Raw genomic sequence first — 22,371 nt, 5'->3', positions numbered from 1 at the left:
CTGTCATAGACCTCAATGCTCTGCTGCCCCTAGTGGCTGGTTTCCCTTATTCTGTCATAGACCTCAATGCTCTGCTGCCCCTAGTGGCTGGTTTCCCTTATTCTGTCATAGACCTCAATGCTCTGCTGCCCCTAGTGGCTGGTTTCCCTTATTCTGTCATAGACCTCAATGCTCTGCTGCCCCTAGTGGCTGGTTTCCCTTATTCTGTCATAGACCTCAATGCTCTGCTGCCCCTAGTGGCTGGTTTCCCTTATTCTGTCATAGACCTCAATGCTCTGCTGCCCCTAGTGGCTGGTTTCCCTTATTCTGTCATAGACCTCAATGCTCTGCTGCCCCTAGTGGCTGGTTTCCCTTATTCTGTCATAGACCTCAATGCTCTGCTGCCCCTAGTGGCTGGTTTCCCTTATTCTGTCATAGACCTCAATGCTCTGCTGCCCCTAGTGGCTGGTTTCCCTTATTCTGTCATAGACCTCAATGCTCTGCTGCCCCTAGTGGCTGGTTTCAATTATTCTGTCATAGACCTCAATGCTCTGCTGCCCCTAGTGGCTGGTTTCCCTTATTCTGTCATAGACCTCAATGCTCTGCTGCCCCTAGTGGCTGGTTTCCCTTATTCTGTCATAGACCTCAATGCTCTGCTGCCCCTAGTGGCTGGTTTCCCTTATTCTGTCATAGACCTCAATGCTCTGCTGCCCCTAGTGGCTGGTTTCCCTTATTCTGTCATAGACCTCAATGCTCTGCTGCCCCTAGTGGCTGGTTTCCCTTATTCTGTCATAGACCTCAATGCTCTGCTGCCCCTAGTGGCTGGTTTCCCTTATTCTGTCATAGGCCTCAATGCTCTGCTGCCCCTAGTGGCTGGTTTCCCTTATTCTGTCATAGACCTCAATGCTCTGCTGCCCCTAGTGGCTGGTTTCCCTTATTCTGTCATAGACCTCAATGCTCTGCTGCCCCTAGTGGCTGGTTTCCCTTATTCTGTCATAGACCTCAATGCTCTGCTGCCCCTAGTGGCTGGTTTCCCTTATTCTGTCATAGGCCTCAATGCTCTGCTGCCCCTAGTGGCTGGTTTCCCTTATTCTGTCATAGACCTCAATGCTCTGCTGCCCCTAGTGGCTGGTTTCCCTTATTCTGTCATAGACCTCAATGCTCTGCTGCCCCTAGTGGCTGGTTTCCCTTATTAGGTCATAGACCTCAATGCTCTGCTGCCCCTAGAGGCTGGTTTCCCTTATTCTGTCATAGACCTCAATGCTCTGCTGCCCCTAGTGGCTGGTTTCCCTTATTCTGTCATAGACCTCAATGCTCTGCTGCCCCTAGTGGCTGGTTTCCCTTATTCTGTTATAGACCTCAATGCTCTGCTGCCCCTAGTGGTTGGTTTCCCTTATTCTGTCATAGACCTCAATGCTTTGCTGCCCCTAGTGGCTGGTTTCCCTTATTCTGTCATAGACCTCAATGCTCTGCTGCCCCTAGTGGCTGGTTTCCCTTATTCTGTCATAGACCTCAATGCTTTGCTGCCCCTAGAGGCTGGTTTCCCTTATTCTGTCATAGACCTCAATGCTCTGCTGCCCCTAGTGGCTGGTTTCCCTTATTCTGTCATAGACCTCAATGCTTTGCTGCCCCTAGTGGCTGGTTTCCCTTATTCTGTCATAGACCTCAATGCTCTGCTGCCCCTAGTGGCTGGTTTCCCTTATTCTGTCATAGACCTCAATGCTCTGCTGCCCCTAGTGGCTGGTTTCCCTTATTCTGTTATAGACCTCAATGCTCTGCTGCCCCTAGTGGCTGGTTTCCCTTATTCTGTCATAGACCTCAATGCTCTGCTGCCCCTAGTGGCTGGTTTCCCTTATTAGGTCATAGACCTCAATGCTCTGCTGCCCCTAGAGGCTGGTTTCCCTTATTCTGTCATAGACCTCAATGCTCTGCTGCCCCTAGTGGCTGGTTTCCCTTATTCTGTCATAGACCTCAATGCTCTGCTGCCCCTAGTGGCTGGTTTCCCTTATTCTGTTATAGACCTCAATGCTCTGCTGCCCCTAGTGGCTGGTTTCCCTTATTCTGTCATAGACCTCAATGCTCTGCTGCCCCTAGTGGCTGGTTTCCCTTATTAGGTCATAGACCTCAATGCTCTGCTGCCCCTAGAGGCTGGTTTCCCTTATTCTGTCATAGACCTCAATGCTCTGCTGCCCCTAGTGGCTGGTTTCCCTTATTAGGTCATAGACCTCAATGCTCTGCTGCCCCTAGAGGCTGGTTTCCCTTATTCTGTCATAGACCTCAATGCTTTGCTGCCCCTAGTGGCTGGTTTCCCTTATTCTGTCATAGACCTCAATGCTCTGCTGCCCCTAGTGGCTGGTTTCCCTTATTCTGTCATAGACCTCAATGCTCTGCTGCCCCTAGTGGCTGGTTTCCCTTATTCTGTCATAGACCTCAATGCTCTGCTGCCCCTAGTGGCTGGTTTCCCTTATTCTGTCATAGACCTCAATGCTTTGCTGCCCCTAGTGGCTGGTTTCCCTTATTCTGTCATTGACCTCAATGCTTTGCTGCCCCTAGTGGCTGGTTTCCCTTATTCTGTTATAGACCTCAATGCTCTGCTGCCCCTAGTGGCTGGTTTCCCTTATTCTGTCATAGACTTCAATGCTCTGCTGCCCCTAGTGGCTGGTTTCCTTCCCGATCCTGTTAAAGGGGTGCTCCACTGGAAAACATTTTGTTTTAAATCAACTGGTGCCAGAAAGTTAAACAGATTTGTAAATTACTTCTATTGAAAAATGTTAACCCTTCCAGTACTTATCAGCTGCTGTATGCTGCAAGGGAAGTTCTTTTCTTTTTGAATTTCTTTTCAGTCTGACAACAGTGCTCTCTGCTGCCACCTTTGTCCGTGTCAGGAACTGTCCAGATTAGGAGAAAATCCCCACAGCAAACCTCTCCTTTTCTGGACAGTTCCCGATATGGACAGAGGTGTCAGCAGAGAGCACTGTGGTCAGAAAGAAAGGAAATAAAAAAAAATGTTTCCCAGGGGAGTACCCCTTTAATAACCCCCGTGCGATTCCACAATGTGCAGCGTTCAGAGTGTCAGATAATAAAACTTCTTCCAAATCCCGTACATGCCTCCTGTCCCCACATTCTGGTCTGGAGATCATTACACTGGCGGCACAATATGGTGTTGTTATATTCTACCGTATTATGGAGATGAAGTCAGCGACAAGCAAAATAAACATATGAGGAACATATGATGGGAGCGCTGCGAGGAACCGGATGTGATACCGAATCAGACAATGGGGAAACCGCAACCGATGGACCGTACGCAGAGAAAGTGAACGCTGCGGTCCTGAACGCACATTCTGGCATCGACAGAAGACACAAAGCGATTGGTCACTGATTCCTACAAAGCAGCACAGTCCTCTCCTGAAATACTCTGTGCTGACAGGGGAAAAACCTGCCTCCTCCTATACCGAACCTTGTGACCTCCATCAAGATCAGCACAATCCTCTCCTAAAACACTCTGTGCTGCTGGAAAACCCTTCAATACCTCATCCTCTAACCTCTAGTAGGGTCAGTACCTAGGGGTCTTGTACATAGGGGAGCAGTATTGTAGTAGTTATATTCTTGTATATAGGAGCAGTGTTATAGTAGTTATATTCTTGTATATAGGGGCAGTATTATAGTAGTTATATTCTTGTATATAGGAGCAGTATTATAGTAGTTATATTCTTGTATGTAGGAGCAGTATTATAGTAGTTATATTCTTGTATATAGGAGCAGTATTATAGTAGTTATATTCTTGTATATAGGAGCAGTATTATAGTAGTTATATTCTTGTATATAGGGGCAGTATTACAGTAGTTATATTCTTGTATATAGGAGCAGTATTATAGTAGTTATATTCTTGTATATAGGAGCAGTATTATAGTAGGTATATTCTTGTATATAGGAGCAGTATTATAGTAGTTATATTCTTGTATGTAGGAGCAGTATTATAGTAGTTATATTCTTGTATATAGGAGCAGTATTATAGTAGGTATATTCTTGTATATAGGAGCAGTATTATAGTAGTTATATTCTTGTATATAGGAGCAGTATTATAGAAGGTATATTCTTGTATATAGGAGCAGTATTATAGTAGTTATATTCTTGTATATAGGAGGCAGTATTATAGTAGTTATATTCTTGTATATAGGAGCAGTATTATAGTAGTTGTATTCTTGTATATAGTAGCAGTATTATAGTAGTTATATTCTTGTACATAGGAGCAGTATTATAGTAGTTATATTCTTGTACATAGGAGCAGTATTATAGTAGTTATAGTCTTGTATATAGGAGGCAGTATTATAGTAGTTATATTCTTGTATATAGGAGGCAGTATTATAGTAGTTATATTATTGTATATAGGAGCAGTATTATAGTAGTTATATTCTTGTATATAGGAGGCAGTATTATAGTAGTTATATTCTTGTATATAGGAGCAGTATTATAGTAGTTATATTCTTGTACATAGGAGCAGTATTATAGTAGTTATATTCTTGTACATAGGAGCAGTATTATAGTAGTTATATTCTTGTATATAGGAGCAGTATTATAGTAGTTATATTCTTGTATATAGGAGCAGTATTATAGTAGTTATATTCTTGTATATAGGAGGCAGTATTATAGTAGTTATATTCTTGTATATAGGAGCAGTATTATAGTAGTTATAGTCTTGTATATAGGAGGCAGTATTATAGTAGTTATATTCTTGTATATAGGAGGCAGTATTATAGTAGTTATATTCTTGTATATAGGAGCAGTATTATAGTAATTATATTCTTGTATATAGGAGGCAGTATTATAGTAGTTATATTCTCGTATATAGGAGCAGTATTATAGTAGTTATATTCTTGTATATAGGAGCAGTATTATAGTAGTTATATTCTTGTATATAGGGGCAGTATTATAGTAGTTATATTCTTGTATATAGGAGCAGTATTATAGTAGTTATATTCTTGTATATAGGAGCAGTATTATAGTAGTTATATTCTTGTATATAGGAGCAGTATTATAGTAGTTATATTCTTGTATATAGGAGCAGTATTACAGTAGTTATATTCTTGTATATAGGGGGCAGTATTATAGTACTTATATTCTTGTATATAGGAGCAGTATTATAGTAGTTATATTCTGGTATATAGGAGGCAGTATTATAGTAGTTATATTCTTGTATATAGGAGCAGTATTATAGTAGTTATATTCTTGTATATAGGAGGCAGTATTATAGTAGTTATATTCTTGTATATAGGAGCAGTATTATAGTAGTTATATCCTATTAAATAGTACCCTACAATAGTAGTGCTATTATTTTATTTCTCATAGTAATAATTACATTTTTTGATCATATTGTCTACATTTTCGTAACCTTTTAGCTTTGTCTTTTCTTTTCTGTGTCACTTGTGACTAGAATTACTCTTATAATTTCCCACCAGTTCATTTCGCAGCACTAGATAATAAGTCAGTGGCGTCTTTGATGCCTATAGGCTCCGGCGCACCGCGGTTAGCGATTTATCTGTCCTGGTCGCTAGAGGAACATTCAGCCCACACAAGACCATTATAGATGAAAAGAGGATTTTTTTTATTTGATGTGTTTCCTTTTGGAGAATACCCTAAAGCTTTCTCTCTATTTTGCAGGGATGTTTTGTGTTATCTCTAAACTGTCTGATAACAAAGACTCGGTGGGAAGCAGCCGCGTCACCTAACAATAGAAATGATTATTAGAGTCAATTACCCCCATTCTAAAATAAATCTGTACGTTCTGAGCTGTACTTTTATTTCTGGAATCCGTAATAACCATTGTCTGTGTAATGTAGCGGAGCCGAGCTGAACATTACAGATACATCCCTACATTCAGATCTCTAAAGGCTTCACCTGCTGCTTCCTCCATCTATGAATGTGAATGAGAGTCTGAAGACATTATACAGCCACATAGAGGTGTATATATATATATATATATATATATATATATTAGAGCCTGCAGACATTATACAGCCACATAGAGGTGTGTGTATATATATATATATATATATATATATATATATACTAGAGCCTGCAGACATTATACAGCCACATAGAGGTGTATATATATATATATATATATATATATATACTAGAGCCTGCAGACATTATACAGCCACATAGAGGTGTGTATATATATATATATATATATATATATATATATATATATATATATATATATATATATTAGAGCCTGCAGACATTATACAGCCACATAGAGGTGTGTATATATATATATATATATATATATATATATATATATACTAGAGCCTGCAGACATTATACAGCCACATAGAGGTGTATATATGTATATATATATATATATATATATATATATATATATATATATACTAGAGCCTGCAGACATTATACAGCCACATAGAGGTGTGTATATATATATATATATATTAGAGCCTGCAGACATTATACGGCCACATAGAGGTGTGTGTATATATATATATATATTAGAGCCTGCAGACATTATACCAGCCACATAGAGGTGTGTATATATATATATATATTAGAGCCTGCAGACATTATACGGCCACATAGAGGTGTATATATATACTAGAGCCTGCAGACATTATACAGCCACATAGAGGTGTATATATATATATATACTAGAGCCTGCAGACATTATACAGCCACATAGAGGTGTATATATATATTAGAGCCTGCAGACATTATACAGCCACATAGAGGTGTATATATATATATATTAGAGCCTGCAAACATTATACAGCCACATAGAGGTGTATATATATATATATATATATATATATATATATATATATATATATTAGAGCCTGAAAACATTATACAGCCACATAGAGGTGTATATATATATATATATATATATATATATATATATATATATTAGAGCCTGCAGACATTATACAGCCACATAGAGGTGTATATATATATATACTAGAGCCTGCAGACATTATACAGCCACATAGAGGTGTATATATATATATATACTAGAGCCTGCAGACATTATACAGCCACATAGAGGTGTATATATATATTAGAGCCTGCAGACATTATACAGCCACATAGAGGTGTATATATATATATATTAGAGCCTGCAGACATTATACAGCCACATAGAGGTGTATATATATATATATATTAGAGCCTGCAGACATTATACAGCCACATAGAGGTGTATATATATATATATATATATATATATATATATATATATATTAGAGCCTGCAGACATTATACAGCCACATAGAGGTGTATATATATATATATATTAGAGCCTGCAGACATTATACAGCCACATAGAGGTATATATATATATATATATATATATATATATATATATATATATATATTAGAGCCTGCAGACATTATACAGCCACATAGAGGTGTATATATATATATATATATATATATATATATATATATACTAGAGCCTGCAGACATTATACAGCCACATAGAGGTGTATATATATATATTAGAGCCTGCAGACATTATACAGCCACATAGAGGTGTATATATATATTAGAGCCTGCAGACATTATACAGCCACATAGAGGTATATATATATATACTAGAGCCTGCAGACATTATACAGCCACATAGAGGTATATATATATATATTAGAGCCTGCAGACATTATACAGCCACATAGAGGTATATATATATATATTAGAGCCTGCAGACATTATACAGCCACATAGAGGTGTATATATATATATACTAGAGCCTGCAGACATTATACAGCCACATAGAGGTGTATATATATATATATATATATATATATATATATATATATATTAGAGCCTGCAGACATTATACAGCCACATAGAGGTGTATATATATATATATATATATATATATATATATATATATATATATATATATATATATATATATATTAGAGCCTGCAGACATTATACAGCCACATAGAGGTGTATATATATATATATATATATATATATATTAGAGCCTGCAGACATTATACAGCCACATAGAGGTGTATATATATATATATATATATATATATATATATATATATATATATATATATATATATATATTAGAGCCTGCAGACATTATACAGCCACATAGAGGTATATATATATATATTAGAGCCTGCAGACATTATACCAGCCACATAGAGGTGTGTATATATATATATATATATATATATATATATATATATATATATTAGAGCCTGCAGACATTATACCAGCCACATAGAGGTGTATATATATATATATATATTTATATATATATATCTTAGAGCCTGCAGACATTATACCAGCCACATAGAGGTGTATATATATATATATATATATATATATATATATATACAGATTTACATATGCTAATGAGTGGGTGGTGCCATATGGCATATATATATATATATATATATATATATATATATGCACATTTACATATGATTATAAGTAGGTGGTGCCATATGACGATAGTGATGGTATATGGAGCCGTTGCAATAATTGGCCCAGCAGATTTTTGTACACCCTATAGAACCCACATTCCTTTTTTGTGCTTTTCCGATGCCGTTGACTCTCCATGTGTGCTGGGAGTTGTAGTTCTGCAATGCTGGTCTAAAGCATTGAAACACTGGCACAAACCATGGAAGTGGAACAGTAGTGCCGACACATTTTGGATACTTCAAGATCCTTAATCATGGCATTTGTAAGGATTTTCCAGGATTTGAAATGCGTCAGAAGCACAAAAAGGAATGTGGGCTCTTATAGTCTAGTGGTCTCCAAACTGTGGACCTCCAGCTCTTGCAGAACTACAACTACAGAACTGCAATTCCCAGCTGTTGCAGAACAGTGGTCTCCAAATTGTGGACCTCCGGCTGTTGCAAAACTACAACTCCAGCTGTTACAGAACTATAACTCCCAGCGTACTGGGAGTTGCATTTCTGCAACAGCTCAGGGTCCATAGTTTGTAAACTACGGGTCTATAAGAGCCCACATAACTTTTTGTGTTTTCCGACACATTTCAAATCCTCCAAGATCCTTACTCATGCTATGATTAAAAATCTTGGAGGATCCGAAAAATGTCGGTGTTACTGTTCCAGCATGCGCTATCTTATGTTCTAATAAATTTGTTCCTGCTATTTTTGTAGTTCTGCAACAGCTGGAGGTCCATAGTTTGGAGACCACAGGTCTATAAGAGCCCACATTCCTTTTTGTACTCTCCAACGTATTTTGGATCCTCCTCCTTACTCATGCCATCATTAAGGATTTTGAAGGCTCTGAAATGCGTCTGCCTTATTGTTCCACCATGCTGTATCCCATGTGATGTTCTGTGGTATACAATATATACTACAGAGAGGGGTTTTGCCCTATTGTGGGCTCCAGGGGAGCCTTGCCTCACCCCATTACAGTTCCTACAAGGACTGTTACTCAGCTTTACCAGGAGCTGCCATTCAGAACAGAAAAGTTGGGTGAGAGCCATGACAGCAGACACATTACACATCACCCAGCTTTCCCAGAACTGATATAACTAAGAAACAGCAGGACTGAATGTATTAAAACTTGACATTAGCGAATGGGTTGAGGTCTTATATTTACCGCAGGTTTTTTTTGATCATTTTTTTTCCGGATTTCGGATTCAGCGAGTCGTCGGCGCGATTGTAAGGGATCAAAGGCGAACGTGACAGAATGTATCTCATTTACAGGAGGCATTGTTAGCGCAGAGCACAAGGTCCCTTCCCGTGTCATTGTATCACGCGACAGGCAGCGCGGAGCGCTGTAATGAACACGGTAATGAAAGCGGCGCCTGGTCCATGTGGAGGCATTCACTGACAACAATAGGATGGCGGAAAATTAAAGCCGCCACGCACTTACCTGCTCCGTGCAAATTTCCCCAGATATCTAAATATGGTTTGTTCTGGAAAAAAAAAAAAAAAGGAGAAAAAAAAATTATATAATATATATTAATATATATATAAATAAATTATTATAAAAATAATATAAAATATATGATAAATTGCCACAAATAGTAATAATCCGAGAACAGCAAAAACAAGAAATAATGGTGCGAATTGATAGAAATGATGACAAAAGCGAATATGGAGCAACTTTTCCCATTCACATGAGACTGTAGGTTGTCCAAATGTGTGGCTCTCCACTACAACTCCCAGCATGCCGTAAAAGCCAAAGGCTTGTTTTATTATGGACATTCTCTCTTGTTCGGTTGTCCTTTCAGCTCCATCAGTCAGAGACTGCTCTGTAGACCAGTGTTTTCCTACCAGGGTGCCTCCAGCTGTTGCAAATCTACATCTCCCAGTATGCTAGGAGTTGACTTTGGCTGTCCGGGCATTCTTGTAGTTTTGCAACAGCTGGAGGGCCACCGTTTTGGAGACCACTGTTCTACACAATGCATCTACACAGAGATTAACAGATAAATATATATGTATTTATTTATATCTATAATATTTTATATTATTTTTAATATTATATTTATTGTTATTATTATTATATATTGAGATTACTCTGTAGACCAGTGTTTTCCAAACAGTGTGTCTCCGACTGTTGCAAAACTACAACTCCCAGCATGCCTGGACAGCCTTCGGCTGTCCAGGCATGCTGGGAGTTGTAGTTTTGCAACAGCTGGAGGCACACCGTTTCGAAATCACTGCTGTAGACACAACAGCCTTCGGCTGTCCAGGCATGATGGGAGTTGTAGCATGCAACAGCTGGAGGCATGCCGTTTCGAAAACACTGCTGTAGACACAACAGCCTTCGGCTGTCCAGGCATGCTGGGAGTTGTAGTTTTGCAACAGCTGGAGGAACACCGTTTCTAAATCACTGCTGTAGACACAACAGCCTTCGGCTGTCCAGGCATGATGAGAGTTGTAGTATGCAACAGCTGGAGGCATGCCGTTTCGAAAACACTGCTGTAGACACAACAGACTTTGGCTGTCCAGGCATGCTGGGAGTTGTAGTTTTGCAACAGCTGGAGGCACACCGTTGGGAAAACACTGCTGCTGTAGACACAACTGATTCCTGTCCAAAATGAAAATTTGACGCCAAACTAACAGAAGGCTGTCAGGGCATGCTGGGAATTGTAGTCTTGCAACAGCTAGTGATCCACAGGTCGGAGAACGCAAGGGGAGCACCTGCGAGTTTGCCATTACTCATGTCATGATTAAGGATCTTGAAGGCTCTGAAACGCGTCATCGTTACTGTGCCACCATGTTGTATCCCATGTGAGGTTCTCATAAAGTGTTCCTGCTTTTCCTACACCTGCTGCGCTACGAACCCTTTCGTGAATTTGCATTTGTGGTATACAGTATATACTACAGAGAAAGGTTTTGGTCTATTGTAGGCTCCAGGGCAGCCTAGCCTCACCCCATTACAGTTCCTACAAGGATTGTTTACAAGGAGCTTTACCAAGAGCTGCCATTCAGAACAGAAAAGTTGGGTAAGAGCAGACACAGTACACATTATAACCCAACTTTCCCAGAACGGATATAACTAAGAAACAGCAGGACTGATTGTATTAAAATTTTACATTAGTGAAAAGGTCCAGGTTATCCCATTGAGGCTATGTTCACACAGCGCAATTTCCGTGCGGAATTCCGCATGTGAATTCTGCCGGTAATTCGCCAAAATGTGATTGCCTATGGGATTCTGCTGTCCCGTTCACACTGCTGAATTTCTGCAATTGCAATTCCGCATTCCGCAAAATTTTAAAGACCTGTTTTTAATTTTGCGGAATCCCTTTGAGGTCAATGGGGGCTTTGAATTTCAGCAGAATTCTGTGTTTCCAGAACACAGACTTTCGCCATATAAATTCCGTAGAAATTCTGCCAAAATTCGGTCGGAATTCCGCCATTTCGTTCACCAAACTTTGCTGAACGGAATTTGTGCGGATATTCCGCTGTGTGAACAATAACCCTTCTCTATTAGAAATTCGCAGATGCCATTGCAACTACGTTATCATCAATCTGACCACCTCCCCCTTTGCACCCCCCACCCCACCCCCACCCCCCATTAATTGCACTTGTATATAATGTCTAATGGGCGACGCATCTCATTCTTTTTTATTCTATTAGAACTTCATTGCTACTTTGTTGCAGCCGACACTCTCCATAGACAGATTTGTATCGGAACAAATATACCCTAAATATGCAGACGGGTGATAGAAATACAGCATATCAATAGGAGCCCCATTCTGGTAGTGGGGTCATTTCACCATATACCCCTTCTCCCAGTGTATTCCAAACAGTGTGCCTTCAGCTGTTGCAAAACTACAATTCCCAGCATGTCCGGGCATGCTGAGAGTTGAAGTTTTTCAACAGCTGGAGGCACACTATTTGGAAAACACTGCCCCTAGAACAGTTGTTTTTTTAGTTTTCTTTGAAAAGTGCCCACCTTATTTTGAGATAGACATTTGGGCTGGACAGGGGGTGTCAGGGGTGACATAGGGCAACCTGATATGAAGGCCCCATAGGGGGTATTTCTATGGTCACATCATTTAAAGAGATTACAAAAATACAAAAACAGGATAGAAAAATATTTGCAGCTGCAGATGTCTCTTATATGTATACATGATTCTACACCAGTGGTCTCCAAACTGTGGCCCTCCAGCTGTTGCGAAACTACAACTCCCAGCATGAGATATATATATATATATATATATATATATATATATATATATATATATATATGTGTGTGTGTGTGTAATTATTATTATACTATATTAAGTATGATATTTTATATTATTTTAATATTTTTTATGTTTAATATAATAATAATAATTGTTATTGTTTTTGTAATAATTGTTATTGTTTTGCTAATATAATCTTTTTCTAACATGAAGGGATACATATTCCTAGTCCGAGAAAGGAACACAATACATTCAGCTGTTGCAAAACTACAACTCCCAGCATGCCCGAACTGCCAACAGCTGGAGGGACACAGTTGAGAGACCACTGTCCTACACCACACATGTATCTATATACGATACAGAGGTCAAGTCCTGAAAAAAAAAGTGAAGGAACTCACCCATGATTTCCACTCAAGATCTGGTCCTGCTAATAGGAATGGTGCTCCTGCTTTGGAAAAAGTGCAGGAACTCAGTTCCCACATGTTCCTGCAGGACTTGACCCCTGATACTATATGTGTGTGTGTGTGTGTATATATATATATATATATATATATATATATATATATATATATACACACACACATATATACTGGTATATATATATATATATATATATATATATATATATATATATACACACTTATATATACTATACTATACTTTTACTGACATGAAGGGATACATGGTTGTATTCCTCATCCGGAACACAATCCGTCCAGCTGTTGCAAAACTACAGCTCCCAGCATGCCCGGACAGCCGTTGGCTGTCCGGGCATGCTGGAAGTTGTAGTTTTGCAACAGCTGGAGGGCCACTGTTTGGAGACATTATTGTATTCTCAGTACAGGGAAGGGAACCTCAATGCATGCAGATAGATTGTGGCAAAACTTTGCAAGAATGATATTACTGTATTATAATCCTCGGCCCATAATAAACCAAAAGAAACTCCTAAAAATATTCTAGAATTGTGCCCATCCATGGTTCCGGCTGCCATCAAGCTGAATTCTTGGCATCTCTATGGGCGCCATGAGAAGCCAAGTAACACAGTCTGCAAATACAGTGATAAATCACTCACCTAGATGTGGTGCCCCTCAGATGCCAAGCCCCATAACGTGCTACCCTGGCACCGTTTATATATAATGCCCTTGAGATGGGTATTGTCTGGTGCTGAATAATGTCAATGAATTCAATACAGCTTGGTATAATGCCAGCAAGTCGGGCACAGTCTCTTGTATAGCAATGTTGCTGAGACTGGAAGAGTCTTATTCCAGAAGTATGCCACAGAGCTGGTCACTGTATTGTATAATGGCACTGAACTGGGCACAGTCTTCTCTAATGGACCATAACAAGTGGCCTCCAGAATAATACCAATGAGCCAGGTACAGTTTTCTCCAGAATAATGCCAGTGAAGCAGGCACTAATGCCAATGAATTGGACTGGGTCTTCCTCAGGACCAAACACAGAGCTGGGCACAGTCTTCTCTAGGGCGATGACAATGAGCCGGGCACAGTCTTCTCTGGGGCGATGACAATGAGTTGGGCACAGTCTTCTCTGGGGCGATGACAATGAGCCGGGCACAGTCTTCTCTGGGGTGATGACAATGAGTCGGGCACAGTCTTCTCTGGGGTGATGACAATGAGTCGGGCACAGTCTTCTCTGGGGTGATGGCAATGAGCCGGGCACAGTCTTCTCTGGGGCGATGGCAATGAACCGGCACTGTCTTCTCTGGGGCGATGGCAATGAACCGGCACTGTCTTCTCTGGGGCGATGACAATGAGCCGGGCACAGTCTTCTCTGGGATGATGACCATGAGCTAGGCACAGTCTTCTCTGGGGTGATGACAATGAGTCGGGCACAGTCTTCTCTGGGGCGATGACAATGAGCCGGGCACAGTCTTCTCTGGGATGATGACCATGAGCTAGGCACAGTCTTCTCTGGGGTGATGACAATGAGCCAGGCACAGTCTTCTCTGGGGCGATGACAATAAGTCGGGCACAGTCTTCTCTGGGGTGATGACAATGAGTCGGGCACAGTCTTCTCTGGGGCGATGACAATGAGTCGGGCACAGTCTTCTCTGGGGTGATAACAATGAGCTGGGCACAGTCTTCTCTGGGGTGATGACAATGAGCTGGGCACAGTCTTCTTTGGGGCAATGCCAATGAGCTGGGCACAGTCTTCTCTGGGGCAATGACAATGAGCTGGGCACAGTCTTCTCTGGGGCGATGCCAATGAGCCGGGCACAGTCTTCTCTAGGGCGATGACAATGAGCCGGGCACAGTCTTCTCCAGAGCGATGATAACGGGCTCGGTTTTCTAGTAGGAGTTTTGCAATGCACTTTCTCTACATTTCCATCAAAGCTTGTACCCACACACACATTCCTACGAGCTGCAGCGCAGACCTCCCTCCCTGTGAGCTGGTGAAGAACCAAGTGTATGAAGATGGCACGCTACATGTTACTAAGTGTTCAGCTGGTGTCTGTCTGCCTCTGTGTAGGTGTGTAGGTGGGAGGACAATCTGTGCATGTCCTGGCAGCCAACGAGATCAGCATCACTCATATTCTATAGGACGGGCACAGAGCTCTGACCAGATTGGCACATGTTACGCATTGATACATTGTGGCAGTATCCTCCCCCCCCCCCCCCCCCTCCCCCCACAGCTCCGCAGGTCCTGGAATATAGTAAAGTCACATTTCTGTCCTCTCCTTTATAGTCGGAGCAGCCGCTATTCATAAGTTCTATTATGTGATTCTGCTAACAGTCCTTATGGCTGCTTATGATTGTAACTAGAGATGAGCGAATTTTTGAAAAATTCGATTCGGCAGATTTGCCGAATTTTCGGAAAAAATTTGGTTCGACCCAAATATATTCGGGGAGAATTACTATTAACAGCTATTTCCGGGCTACAGAGAGCCTCAGTGTAGAACACTTTGCCTTGTTGTAACACTCATAGGGAGTGTTCTGTGTAGTGAAATAATACTGTTATTAAGTATGACATGTAGATAACAGGCATAGCACAGTGCACAGCGGCACAATGACAGAGCATGGTATTTGGAATGAGCAAACTTTAAATCCTTTTTTGAGGACCCATTGGAGGGTAAGTCTGGTGCCAGCAGCCATGGTAATTCCAGCTCCAATAGTGTATAATTGCTGCAGTGTAAACTAAGGAAAAGCTCCTAGTTGTATCTTAAAATTGAGATGGCAGTCCGCCGCGAGGCTGGCTACTGCCTGTCCCAGCCCCTGCCTTTAACCTCCCCCCCCCCCCCCCCCCATGTGTCCTGGGTGCCCGAAGCGTTTACTTTGAAAAAATAGTGTCAAACTATAAGATCAAATAACAAGGAGATCACATGGCGGCACAATGACAGAGCCTAGAGGTGGCAGCAGTATGATGAGACCATAGGGCGGCACAATGACACAGTCTGGAGGTGGTGGCAGCCTATGTAGGCCGCAGAGCTGCACAATTTTTGAGTAGTGTGTCAGTTTGTACTCCCTCTCAGTGGGGCAGGCCTGAACCGGGAGGGCTACTGGGTGGATCCTTGACAGTATCAAATGCTTTCGATAGATATCAAGCCATGCACGTGTAAGTAAGCACGGCTGGTACTGCGAAACTGCATATCACACTTTGAATGTTTCATTTAATCAGTTATGGTTTAATTTTCTCGCTCCAACCTGTTGATTTGGATTCTTGTGATAATTCCAAAGATAACATATGAGGACTAACAATGATCACATTTTTTTAAATTTTAATTTGTCCCATTAGCAGAATTTTCAGAAAAAAATTTAGTTTGATATGAATTTATTTTGGTCGAAAAGCTATAGAAAACTGACATGAGCTAGTGGAGACCAAATGGCGGCAGAATGACACAGCCTGGAGGTGGTGGCAGCATGAGCAGACCATATAGTCGCTGAAAGACACAGCGTGGAGGTGGCGGCAGCATGAGGAGACCATATAGTGGCTGAATTACACAGCCTGGAGGTGGCGAAAGCATGAGGAGACCATATAGTGGCTGAATGACTGACACAGCCTGGAGTTGGCAGCAGCGTATAGTGGCTGAATGACACAGCCTAGAGGTGGCAAAAGCATGAGGAGACCATATAGTGGCTGAATTACACGGCGTGGAGGTGGTGGCAGCATGAGGAGACCATATAGTGGCTGAATGGCACAGCCTAGAGGTAGCGGAAGCATTAGGAGACCATATAGTGGCTGAATGACACTGGCTGTCCGGGCATGCTGGGAGTTGTAGTTTAGCAACAGCTGGAGGGCTGCAGCCGCAGCTATCACCCTAGATGTATAAACGATATGGGAGCATGGGATATATCAATTCACAACTAGGTATATTTGCCATTTAGGAAACAGGGAAAGCTGGATGACAACCCCAGCAGAAGCAGTTCTCTTTAGCTCTGGGTATTGATTACCTGCAGAGTCTTTGCTGCCGGCCATGCAAGTTGCTGCTTTTTCCTTACTCCATGCTTTACTCTGCAGCTTTGCTTGACTAAAAGGGGTATTCCAGGAAAAACTTTTTTTATATATATCAACTGGCTCCAGAATGTTAAATAGATTTGTAAATTACTTCTATAAAAAAAAATCCTTCCAGTACTTATGAGCTGCTGAAGTTGAGTTGTTCTTTTCTGTCTAAGTGCTCTCTGATGACACGTGTCTCGGGAACCGCCCAGTTTAGAAGCAAATCCCCATAGCAAACCTCTTCTACTCTGTGCAGTTCCCGAGACAAGCAGAGATGTCAGCAGAGAGCACTATGGCCAGACAGAAAACAACAACTCAACTTCAGCAACTGATAATTATTGAAAGGATTAAGATTTTTTAATAGAAGTAATTTACAAATCTGTTTAACTTTCTGAAACCAGTTGATATAAAAAAAATATATATATTTTTTTTTTTTTTCCTGGAATACCCCTTTAACTGGCATTCTTCCCTGTTGGTTGCTGACTGTGCTAGTATGGCAGAGCTATAGCTAGTGACTTCAGCTCAGCTACATTACCCAGTAAAGACTCCTTTCTAATTATGTAAGGGTTAAATGGGCACTGTCAGATATAAAAACTTTTATATGTTGTATATCTTGGCAAAATAATAGTTTTTCTAATATACTTCTTTAAAAAAAAAAAAAAAAAAAAAAATATCACATTTTATTATAGAAAACTGCCTTCGAACATCCCACCACTAGGGGTCCCCATACTTCTTGGGACACTGATGAGTCCCACAGCAGCATGAGCGTGTCCAAAGGTCATGGACACAAGATGGCTGATTGACACGGCTTCAGGAGGAACACAGCCTGCAGCAACACTGCTATAACACAGGGTTTTAGCAAACATGTGCCTCCAGCTGTTGCAAAACTAAAACTCCAAGCATGCCTGGACAGTCAAAGGATGTCTGGGCATGCTTGGAGTTGTAGTTTTGCAAAAGCTGTAGGCACACAGCTAAAGGAAACACTGCTACAAAAAAGAGTTATCCAAACACTGTACCTCCAACTATTCCAAAACTACAAGTCCCAGCATTACAAGACTGGCAAAGGACGATAACATGCTGGCACTAGGACCGCACGGCTGAGCTATCTGTAAACCATATATCTACTGTATACTGTGAACTGTTTATCTACCGTTTACTGTGAACAATATATTCACCGTATACTGTGAACCACATATCTACCGAATACTGTGAAATGTATAATCACGGTATATATATATATTTTTAACAGTATTTAACCCCTTAAGGACTCAGGGTTTTTCCGTTTTTGCACTTTCGTTTTTCCTCCTTACCTTTTAAAAATCATAATCCTTTCAATTTTCCACCTAAAAATCCATATTATGGCTTATTTTTTGCATCGCCAATTCTACTTTGCAGTGACATTAGTCATTTTACTCAAAAATGCACGGCGAAACGGAAAAAAAAATCATTGTGCGACAAAATCGAAAAAAAAACGCCATTTTGTAACTTTTGGGGGCTTCCGTTTCTACACAGTGCATATTTCGGTAAAAATTACACCTTATCATTATTCTGTAGGTCTATACGGTTAAAATGATCCCCTACTTATATAGGTTGGATTTTGTCGCACTTCTGGAAAAAATCATAACTACATGCAGGAAAATTTATACGTTTAAAAATGTAATCTTCTGACCCCTATAACTTTTTTATTTTTCCACGTACAGGGCGGTATGAGGGCTCATTTTTTGCGCCGTGATCTGAAGTTTTTATTGGTATGATTTTTGTTTTCATCGGACTTTTTGATCACTTTTTATTAATTTTTTAATGGTATAAAAAGTGACCAAAATACGCTTTTTTGGACTTTGGAATTTTTTTGCGCGTGCGCCATTGACCGTGCGGTTTAATTAATGATATATTTTATAGTTCGGACATTTACACACGCGGCGATACCACATATGTTTATTTACTTTTTTTTTTACACTGTTTTATTTTTTTATGGGAAAAGGGGGGTGATTCAAACTTTTATTAGGGAAGGGGTTAAATGACCTTTATTAACATTTTTTTTTTACATTTTTTTTGCAGTGTTATAGGTCCCATAGGGACCTATAACACTGCACACACTGATCATTGTTATCCCATAGGGACCTATAACACTGCACACACTGATCATTTTTATCCCATAGGGACCTATAACACTGCACACACTGATCTCTTATACTGATCATTGTCATCCCATAGGGACCTATAACACTGCACACACTGATCTTTTACACAGATCACAGGCGTGTATTAACACGCCTGTGATCAGCATTATCGGCGCTTGACTGCTCCTGCCTGGATCTCAGGCACGGAGCAGTCATTCGCCGATCGGCCACCGAGGAGGCAGGTAAGGGCCCTCCCGGTGTCCGGTCAGCTGTTCGGGACGCCGCGATTTCACCGCGGCGGTCCCGAACAGCCCGACTGAGCAGCCGGGTCACTTTCAGTTTCACTTTAGAAGCGGCGGTCAGCTTTGACCGCCGCTTCTAAAGGGTTAATACCGCACATCGCCGCGATCGGCGATGTGTGATATTAGCCGCGGGTCCCGGCCTTGATGAGCGTCGGGACCGACGCGATATGATGCAGGATCGCGCCGCGATCCCGCTTCATATCGCGGGAGCCGGCGCAGGACGTAAATATACGTCCTGCGTCGTTAAGGGGTTAAAGAGTACCTGTCACCAAATAAACTGTTCTTAAGTAACTTAGGCTATGTTCCCTAACTACTCCTAACACCCCTCCAGCCCTTAAAAAAATGTCAGAGCTTTAAAAAGCTGTGTATCTTACCGTTCTTCATGCTCACATAGTGCAATTTCCCAGCAGGAGAAAGTGGGCATTTCCCAGCAGGCATGACATCACTGAAGCCTGCTGGAGGACCACTTCCGCCCTCACATGATTGCAATGCTGTAATGAATAGAAGACCTAACGCTCTGTGCATGTTTTAGTCTGTGCAGCTTTCTGTGAGAATCTGTGGATCTTTCACTTTCTGTGCAGCTGTCAATAAAGCTCCGTGCAGAGAAACACTTCCTGAGTTTGGTCTCCTGGCAGGCCAGGAGGAGACCGAACTCACTGTATTAAAAGGGGTACTCCACTGGAAAACATTTTCTTTCAAATCAACTGGTACCAAAAAGTTAAACAGATTTGTAAATTACTTCTATTAAAAAAATCCCAATCCTTCCAGTACTTATCAGCTGCTGTACACTACAGAGGAAGTACTATTCTTTTTTAATTTACTTTCTGCCTGACCACAAGTGCTCTCTGCTGACACCTCTGTCCATGTCAGAAACTGTCCAGAGCAGGAGAGGTTTGCAATGGGGATTTGCTTCTACTCTAGACAGTTCCTGACATGGACAGAGGTGTCAGCAGAGAGCACTGTGGTCAGACTGAAAGGAAATTCAAAAATGAAAAGAACTTCCTCTGTAGTATACAGCAGCTGATAAGTACTGGAAGGATTAATATTTTTACATTGGAGTAATTTACAAATCTGTTTAACTTTCTGGCACCACTTGATTAAAAAAAAAAAATGTTTTCCAGTGGAGTACCCCTTAAATTGTGACAGGGAACAGAACAGAGCCACCTAGTGGCTGTTTTTTATATTACATTTTAAACATATTTCTGTTGACAATTTTAAAAGCAAGTGAATGGCAAAGTGTCTAATTACACAAGGAACACTATATTAAAAGTTTTATTTGGTGACAGGTACTCTTTCATTTTTTTATTTTTAATATTAGAGCAGGTGGTAGCTTCAGAATAGTAATACAGAACTAAAGGGGTACTCCGCCCCTGGCATCTGGATAGGGGATAAGATGTTAGATCGCAGTGGTCTTGCTGCTGGGGACCCCGGGGATCGCTGCTGCAGCACCCCGCCATCATTACTGTACAGAACGAGTTCGCTCTGTGCATAATGACGGGCGATACAGGGGCCGGAGCATTGTTATGTCATGGCTCCGCCCCTCATGACATCACGGCCCGTCCCCTTAATGCAAGTCTATGGCAGGGGGCGTGACGACAGCCACGCCCCCTCCCATAGACTTGTATTGACGGGGGCGGGCCGTGACATCACGAGGGGCGGAGCTGTGGTGTAACGATGCTCCGGCCCCTGTATTGCCCGTCATTACGTGCAGAGCGATCTCGCTCTGCGCAGTAATGATAGCAGGGTGCTGCAGCAGCGATCCCCGGGGTCCCCAGCAGCGGGACCACTGCGATCTAACATCTTATCCCCTATCCTTTGGATAGGGGATAAGATGTCTAGGGGAGGAGTACCCCTTTAAGTTAAGGCTATGTTCACATGTCTGCATGGAAAATCTCAGTGTGAACATTCAGCAGACTGCAGGCGCCGGCATAACATGCTGGTGCTAGGACCGCACAGTAGTGCATTAGAGTCCTCAGAAAGAATGGACACGGAATTTCCACACCAGAAACATCTGGAAATTCCACCATATTTCGAAATTCCGCCGTATGCACAGTGCAGCAGAATCCTAGTGAACACAATGGGACTCTGCTGCTGCTGAATCTCCATGCAGAATTCCAATGCAGAATTCTGCATGGAAATTCCGACGTGTGAACATAGCCTAACTCTATTCACTTCAATGGAACCGAGCTGCAATACCACAACCAACCTGAAGACGGGGAAGGCGCTGTTTTTCAAATTCTGTATAACATATATAGGATAGTGATTCTATGGTCTCTGCTCGCCGGCCACATGGGTCGACCCCAATTCGACCAGACTTCTAATATTTTCCCAAATAAACTTTTCGCTTTTCAGAATCCTTTCTATTTTAGTGGCATTTTTTGTCCTATTTCCAATGTTGGCGGCTAATTATTATTTCCCATTATGTTTTCGGAGCCTCCGGTGTTGACACAAATTCGCCCCCAAATTGGAAACAAGTTGGATGGACAATATGTCAACCTGTTTCTGGAGAGAGGGGGGGGGGGGAAGAAATCTGACATGCTGTCGCCATGACAACATGACCGCTGGCAGCGAGGTCCCGGTTCTCTGTCCAGCGAGGCGCTGACAGGCCGGAGTGTGAACAGCGCCCTCATTAACTGGTAATGAGCTGAGATCTCTGCCAGGGACGCTCGGCCTGTAGCGGGCGCAGGTTTTTCGCCGTATTTTTGGGTTTTACTTGTAGATGATGTTGTTGTTGTTTTTTCTCCACCTCACATCTAATATCCGCCGGTGCCAGGGCTGACATGGAGGGTGGTATTAAGTGCGGTGGAGCTGTCGGCTCGTGGGTGAGAATGCTTATTTGGCGCTATCTTTGGCCCGCCGCTGC

At 41.5% G+C, this 22,371-nt stretch overlaps 1 protein-coding gene across 6 annotated transcripts in view; it reads right to left on the bottom strand.

Annotated features, from left to right (window-relative positions):
• The window catches only part of MAG (myelin associated glycoprotein), a 79,473-nt gene that overhangs the window by 34,118 nt on the left and 22,984 nt on the right, over nucleotides 1–22,371 (bottom strand). For 3 of the 6 annotated variants that reach the window (XM_056543856.1, XM_056543862.1, XM_056543859.1), the window contains exon 2: nucleotides 9,865–9,907. The exons of 1 other annotated variant lie outside the window; for it this stretch is intronic. The gene's annotated coding sequence lies outside the window, so the exon portion shown is untranslated. Of the gene's footprint in view, nucleotides 1–9,864; nucleotides 9,908–13,703; nucleotides 14,274–22,371 lie in introns of those variants that run through there. 2 more of the 6 variants (XM_056543858.1, XM_056543861.1) reach the window with 2 other exon arrangements.

The sequence above is a fragment of the Hyla sarda genome, chromosome 10, assembly GCF_029499605.1.
Source record: "Hyla sarda isolate aHylSar1 chromosome 10, aHylSar1.hap1, whole genome shotgun sequence".
NCBI classification, from domain to species: Eukaryota; Metazoa; Chordata; class Amphibia; order Anura; family Hylidae; genus Hyla; species Hyla sarda.
Note: the sequence above shows the minus strand (reverse complement) of the source record. Positions and strands in the feature narration are given on the sequence as shown.